Below are 8,487 nucleotides of genomic sequence, written 5' to 3'. Positions count from 1 at the left end.
AAATATAATCTAAAAGTACTAAGTCATGCTAAAGTAAGTAGACTAATAAGGGAGTATTAATTACATGACTAAATGCTAAAGAAAAGATAAAAATTGGTTATGCATTTAAATCTAAATTATTGTAAAACAAAAATAGATATTCAATACATACCCGTTCGTAGTATTGACTATTGAATTGAATGTCCTTTGTTAGCATTAGTATTGATTTGATTTTGATTTGGGCTTTTGTTAGCATTATTTAATTTAAATATTTATAATATTTATGAAATTCTTTAAGAAATATTTATAAATTACATCACAATAAATATATTTATATATTAAATATATCTAAAATTTCTATATATATAATGTCGGGTTGGTTTGGTTTCAGTTTGGCTTTCTTTAGTTAAAACCAAATCAAACCAATTATGGTCGGGTTTTTTTTTCCAATACCAAACCATAATCGGGTTTTTTTTATCGCTTTGACTCGGATTATTGGATTGGTGCGATTTGTCGGTTTCCTTTGTACACCCCTATTTAAAAGTAATCCCATAACTTTTGACAACAAAGAAAAAGAAATAAAAGCCTCATTACATTTTGGTCACCAACTTAAGCAAGCATATTAATTACAAGAGCACAAGAAATGAATGCTTTGTAAGTTCGTCCAATATGTACTATGTAATAATACAACTTGGATGGCACACCAAATTAACGACATAATATTTTGTACCAACAAAATAGCATAAAAAGCGATATGGTTTTCCTCCTTATTCGGACAACAAACTCTCTCTCTATATATATATCCAGCGTAGCATCTGGTTAGCATGAAGAGGCAATCCAATATCATTAACGAGTCTGGCAGCTCCAATGCTTTTCGCTCCATGTTCCTCCACATTTGTAGCAAAATTCCATTTTACACCTGGATCCACAATATATATAGTAGTATATATAATTAAACCATATATATATATATATATATATAAATGATGGATTATTATATGCAGCGGAAGCAATCCCAGTATCAAAATCACATGTAATTTAGACAACTAGCATAAACGGGATTTCACGGGTTACCTCTTGAAGCGTGAACATATCTCTTCTACCACGTGAGCCTTCAGTTCCATAACTTCTCAATGGAATCTCCATCACCCGCACAATCGTGATCCTCGAACGTTCCACGGTCTTCTACTGTGTTACCCAAATAATACCCGAAAATAGCAATTTCGTGTGGGCGAAATTTCTAGGAAAACTTGGCTGAAAATTTCAGCCACCATGTACTCATCCCTCTAGGTGGAAAACCTTATGTATTTATAGCACAAGTTTTAAGGGTTAAGACCCTTTTCCAAAACCTGTTAGGTTTTCTTTTCCACCAGAAAAAGGATTCCTTTATTTCCTATTATTTAGGCACAGTAGGGACCACAGAATTTAATTAACAAGGCTTCAATTATGGAATTAATTTCTAATTTTCGAAATTAATATCTACCATAATTAATTACGAATTATTCCACTAAAAATTCGTAATTGCACTCCTTATCCAATTTCGAAATTCATCCATTAAATCTTATTTAACTCCCCATATTAAAATTCAGATACTAATCAAGTAAATTAAATTACTGACGATTTAATTTATTGATTATTTCCTTTAGACTTTCGCTTAACTTATTTCATGTGTCGGATACAAAATCCACCGGCCGGGTTTACACATGCAAACTTATAAGCTTTCATAAAGGTATATCATCAATCTCTAAACCGAGACATGGATTCCATCAACTAACTATTACTTCGCCAATGTATATTATTATTATCCAATTTACCAGGCATATTGACCCACGAAAGAATCTCGCCTTTTAATAAATCAAAACAATAATAATATACACAGCTAATAATAATTATATCAAGATTAAGAGTATAAGTACATTTAATGGCTAGAGAGTTTATTTTATTAAGTCAGTATAAAATACTTATCTCTACCTGGTCCGTTCAATACATACAAAATGTACTAGCACAAGAAGTTGGAATTAAACCATTCCCATAATCAAGATTAATTATATTTAATCTTGTGCTACAATCATTCCTGATGGTTTGTCCAATTCCATCATTAGATTGTGAACTCAAACTTTATACTTATAAGAACCGATGATTTAATCTTCCGTGTATAAGCTAAACTCTATACACTAAATCATCTACTATATAAGCAAAGGACACAGACTATTATATGATCTATTTAAAACTTTATTAAAACTGAATAAACAATTATTTCATAATAAATACTATATCTAAACCAAACTCATGGTTAATAGTATATATCCCAACAATCTCCCACTTAGACTTTTAACCATGATAATTATTAGAATATACTATATCCAAATGCATGGTTAATAGTATATGCCCCAACAATCTCCCACTTAGACTCATAACCATGCATCTACAACTTTCTCAGGCATTCTTTTACATGACTATTAAAAGTCTTCACCAAATAAGGTTTTGTTAAAGAATCTTGCCAAGTTATATCTGATGCAATATTTGTCCAGTAGTACTTTGTCGTAATTATCTAGTTTGGTATTAAACTCTTCAGAGATCCTGTTACCGAAACTATCCCAAGAATGAACACCGAACTATAATTTTCTTTAGCTTTCTCCCACTAAGACGAAGTACCACTAATATTACCTTCGTTACCTCACGACATTGAAATATTAGTGACTTCTTACTATAGTGTTCAATGTTCAAACATCACTCCCACTCGATAAAGGCATATTATGTCTATTAACGTTCTCCCACTACTTAAATGCAATGGAACGTCAATTCTGACGTGTGGGTTTTGATGTTCTTGAACATCTAGTTATTTCTTTGCCCAGTTCCTGTAAAAATAGTTTACTTCTAGGAACATGTTTTATTAAACAGTCCTTATCTAGAAAAATGCATTTGTTTTAACAATTGCCTTATTTTCTTTAGGACAATAAAATAAAGCTTCATTCGTTTTCTTGGATATTCGATAAACATGCACCTATCCATCCTTAGTTCCAACTTACATATCTGCTTTCCCTTTCAGCACATATGCGGGATAATCCTATATCTGAACATGCCACAGACCAAGCTTACATTCAGTCCACAGTTCTATAGATGTCCCAGGTACTAGCTTAGAAGGAACTAAATTCAGAATGTAATTTGAAGTTTCCAGGAAATATTCCAAAAATAAATAAGGCAAATCTGAATAACACGTCATTAGTCTATCCATATCCAAAAGAGACTTATTTCTTCTTTCTACTACACGACTCTATTATGGAGTTTACGGTGTAGTCAATTGAGATGTAATCCCTATTCTGATATGTAACTAAAAAACTCTTTAGAGAGATGCTCGCCACTACAATCAAATTGTAGTAACTTAATATATTTCTTTGGTGCTTCTCTATTTCAAGTCTTAAAAACCTTGAATTACTTAATTCATTAAGACTTACAGTGCATCAAATAAATATATTAATATTTTGAGTAATCATTTATGAACGTCATAAAATACTCAAAATCTATCTCTTACGAGTATGTTCATTTAACCATACAAATCAGAAAGGATTCATTCTAGCTTATCACTAGTTTTATTTCCTTTTAAAGGGAAACATCTTTTAGTCAAATTTCCTTCCAAACAGGATCCACAAGTTGGTAGTGCCTCTACTTTCAATGAACCTTAAGGTCCATACTTGACCAACTTGAAATCCTATCCAGATTAATATGACTTAGATAAAAGTGCACAGATAAGTTTTACTCAATTTTGAAGAACATATTCTCTTATGAGGTAGACTAATATTGTTCTGTTCAGGAGAGACATCAATATATAATAACAAGGTCATGCATTCATGTACCACAAGAGATAAAGTGTTTATTAAGCTCAATAACTCAAGAGTTATTCGAAAAATAAAACAAATATCCATCTCTTATTTTGCCCAGAAACCGGAATTAAATTCCTTCTAACAAAAGTACATATATTGCATCCTTAAAATTAATGCCTTATCACTAAAAGAAAATTTTAACAAGTAATACGACAAATTGCATAAAATCATTGTGGAGTTGAGATAAAAATATTAAATAGATCATAATAAGTCAAAACACTGAATAGTAAAATTCAGACTGCATTCAATATTTATATACATACATGCATCTGGAATAATAAATTTCGATGGGAAAAGAATTATTCATGCAAAGTATATTATATAATGCAAGAATTATACAATCCAAAAATAAATAGAACCAACTCAGATGGAGAGCATACTATTATTTTCAGTCAATTGTATATAACTTTTTAATACAAAAATTTTAAAACACACTACACATATATGTCATGCATCTTGAATAGCAATTTCGATGGGAAAGAACTACTCATGCAACATACATATGCAATGCCAGATTATTCACTCCAATAATTAAAACAGACCCAACTCAGATGGAGAGTATACTGTTAATTTAAGTCAAGTGAACATCATTTTTAATAGCTCTAGTTTCATTGATCCAACATGTATACTCAGATGGAGAGTAAGTACACGATATCAATTACTAGTATTTCACCTAGTGAGCTTACAATAAATTTATCCGATATGGAGGAAGACCTAAAGTCAACGCATAAATTTATTACTCACTTGAAATTAATAGTGGAAGACCATAGAAATATATTTCTATCACCACTTAATCATGATTGTATTGTAGTTACAAAATTGATTCAACCCTTTAAGCTCAGATGGAGAGTTAATACTGGTTATCAATAACTAGTAACTATAGCCAGTGAGTTCATAATAAATTTATCCGATATGGAGGAAGACCTAATGTCAACGCATAAATTTATTATCTCACTATAAATAAAAAAATGAAGACCATAGGGGTTTATTCCCATCACCACTTTATCACAACCGCGAACTTTTCTCTGAGGATTAAGTTCTATATTAAAAAAAATGCTCAATACCCATTTAAACAGTCTTAAAATACTAAAATTAATATTTCACACTGTATAGTGGTGATTATTGTTGACTGGACTATTTCTGATAAATCTACCAAATTTCATATCAATCAAAAATTGCGACCAAATTTGGAAAATTATCATTTTAAGCATTTTTTTAAGAATTTAAAATATGACCTACATTTTTTTTATCATATACCAATTCATGTCAAATCAACATGTGTTATCATGTTCCAGATTAGACATATAAAATGATAGAAAGAATGACTTTTCGTATGTAAATCACATTTTAATCCGTCAAACCTCCAAAAAACTCACCTAAACGATCCCAAATCGTCAAAATACGATGTGATTCACTGCATAGCAGTGAGTTCTTCTTAAATGATCGTTTCCAATGATCCTACCGAATTTCAGGTCATTCGGAGATCGTGAAATTCATGATCGCCAAAAACTAGACCAAATTCGAATAATTTTTTTTTGGCGTAGTCAGGATTAAATCCATGTGATTTGCATTCTTGCTATATATCATATCAAGTTAAATCATCATGTTTCAGATTTAACACAAATATAGCCGATATATAAAGAATAATTTTTCATATTTATAACAAATTCAATTTAATAAACTGCTTGAAAACCCATCTAAACGACCTCAAAATGCCAAAAAAAACATGATTCACTGCATAGCAATGAGTTTTTTTTTTCACTAGATCGTTTTCGATGAACCCACCAAGTTTCAGGTTAATCGGAGTCCGTCAAATTCATGACCACTAGCCTGTAACCAAACTCGGAGAATAACCGTTTTAAGTAGTTTCATGAATTAAAATAAATATGATATTGATTTCCATTCTCCTTATAATTACACTATGAGCTGAAGGCATATATTATTTTCTTCCTATTTCTAGGATATATAATATCTCCTTTTGCAATAAATTATCCTTTTATTAAATACATAAGAACCTGAGATATTATATTTTCTCCCGTTCAGTGAAAACCCCAATATCTCTTCTCATGGGTGGAGTTAGTTTCACTAGTACCCAAAGATAAATACTCTTTTTCTAGTTATGAACCTCCACCATTAATGTAGATTTCTCAAGGATAATTTTCACATGGTATATTAAACATATTTCAATGACTCAAATAAATAGACCATTTTGTGGATCCTACTTATTAATCATAATGCTCAATCCATGAATAGATATAATTTCACATGTACAAATTTACTAAGAATTTTTCATGAGTTCAAATAAACAAACCACTTCAGTGGTAACTATTTATTACTCATAAAATTCTCAATTTACAAGTGAATATATATTTAGCTCATAAAATTATTTTATGGTAGACCATAGCTTAAAAGTCATACCAACATTATAAAACTCATACAACATACCGTCATATTTCACTTAATTAGAACCTCCAATCAGAGAACAAAATTCTTCATCGAAAATCCAAACTAGTAATCACGTAGGGCATGAAAATATAAACTTAAATTTGAGAAATTTTTTATGCACAAACATGCCAAACGCTCCAATCATTAGTCATCCAGGATATCAAATAGAGAATTTTACTTTCTTACAAAATAATTATATCATTACACAATATGAATTATACCTTGTAAGACCTAGTCAATAAAATCTTACACCTCTATTATTGAATTTAATACAACAACACGTTTATTTGCTAATAGTCAATGTGTAAACCTATTATATGACTAGTATTTAATCATGGGGACCATGGGGAGTCATCCCCAACACCATTGAATTAAAAAAGAATTAAAATTATTAAGAAATAATTTTCAGAAAATAGAAAAACTTCCAACACACAGTCCAAACGACCCCAAAACGCCGAAAAATACCATGATTCACTGCAAAAGCAGTGAGTTTTTCTCATCACGGCGTTTCCGATGGACCCACCAAATTTCAGCTCAATCGGAGTTCGTCAAGTTCGCTGACCTCCGAAAATTCCGGCTATTCGGTCAAAAACAGGTTTTGCGTTTTCTAGGGTTTACCCCAAAAAATTTAGATAATCTCAATCAAATATCAATAAGAAAACATATATCTCATGATTATAAGAATAATCCATAAATTATGCACAGTTAATTCACAAAACAGCAGTGCAGTTTTTCAGAAAACCACATATATATGTAATTCAAAAAATGCACATAAACACCATATTCTTGTTTCATGAAAAACTTAGTTATCTAATTAGATGTGAGTGAGCTCTGATACCAATTGATGGATTATTATATGCAGCGGAAGCAATCCCAGTATCAAAATCACATGTAATTTAGACAACTAGCATAAACGGGATTTCACGGGTTACCTCTTGAAGCGTGAACATATCTCTTCTACCACGTGAGCCTTCAGTTCCATAACTTCTCAATGGAATCTCCATCACCCGCACAATCGTGATCCTCGAACGTTCCACGGTCTTCTACTGTGTTACCCAAATAATACCCGAAAATAGCAATTTCGTGTGGGCGAAATTTCTAGGAAAACTTGGCTGAAAATTTCAGCCACCATGTACTCATCCCTCTAGGTGGAAAACCTTATGTATTTATAGCACAAGTTTTAAGGGTTAAGACCCTTTTCCAAAACCTGTTAGGTTTTCTTTTCCACCAGAAAAAGGATTCCTTTATTTCCTATTATTTAGGCACAGTAGGGACCACAGAATTTAATTAACAAGGCTTCAATTATGGAATTAATTTCTAATTTTCGAAATTAATATCTACCATAATTAATTACGAATTATTCCACTAAAAATTCGTAATTGCACTCCTTATCCAATTTCGAAATTCATCCATTAAATCTTATTTAACTCCCCATATTAAAATTCAGATACTAATCAAGTAAATTAAATTACTGACGATTTAATTTATTGATTATTTCCTTTAGACTTTCGCTTAACTTATTTCATGTGTCGGATACAAAATTCACCGGCCGGGTTTACACATGCAAACTTATAAGCTTTCATAAAGGTATATCATCAATCTCTAAACCGAGACATGGATTCCATCAACTAACTATTACTTCGCCAATGTATATTATTATTATCCAATTTACCAGGCATATTGACCCACGAAAGAATCTCGCCTTTTAATAAATCAAAACAATAATAATATACACAGCTAATAATAATTATATCAAGATTAAGAGTATAAGTACATTTAATGGCTAGAGAGTTTATTTTATTAAGTCAGTATAAAATACTTATCTCTACCTGGTCCGTTCAATACATACAAAATGTACTAGCACAAGAAGTTGGAATTAAACCATTCCCATAATCAAGATTAATTATATTTAATCTTGTGCTACAATCATTCCTGATGGTTTGTCCAATTCCATCATTAGATTGTGAACTCAAACTTTATACTTATAAGAACTGATGATTTAATCTTCCGTGTATAAGCTAAACTCTATACACTAAATCATCTACTATATAAGCAAATGACACAGACTATTATATGATATATTTAAAACTGAATAAACAATTATTTCATAATAAATACTATATCTAAACCAAACTCATGGTTAATAGTATATATCCCAACAATAAACACAGTCATTAGTTAA

At 30.8% G+C, this 8,487-nt stretch overlaps 1 long non-coding RNA gene across 1 annotated transcript; it reads right to left on the bottom strand.

Annotated features, from left to right (window-relative positions):
- Window positions 1-588: 588 nt before the first annotated feature.
- On the bottom strand, window positions 589-1,860 carry LOC104231746 (uncharacterized). Its single transcript, XR_712165.2, has 2 exons — window positions 1,054-1,860; window positions 589-898 (listed from the first exon to the last, which is right to left on the bottom strand). It is a non-coding gene; the product is annotated as an uncharacterized lncRNA (long non-coding RNA).
- Window positions 1,861-8,487: the final 6,627 nt, after the last annotated feature.

This window comes from Nicotiana sylvestris, chromosome 3, assembly GCF_000393655.2.
Source record: "Nicotiana sylvestris chromosome 3, ASM39365v2, whole genome shotgun sequence".
NCBI lineage: Eukaryota > Viridiplantae > Streptophyta > Magnoliopsida > Solanales > Solanaceae > Nicotiana > Nicotiana sylvestris.
Note: the sequence above shows the minus strand (reverse complement) of the source record. Positions and strands in the feature narration are given on the sequence as shown.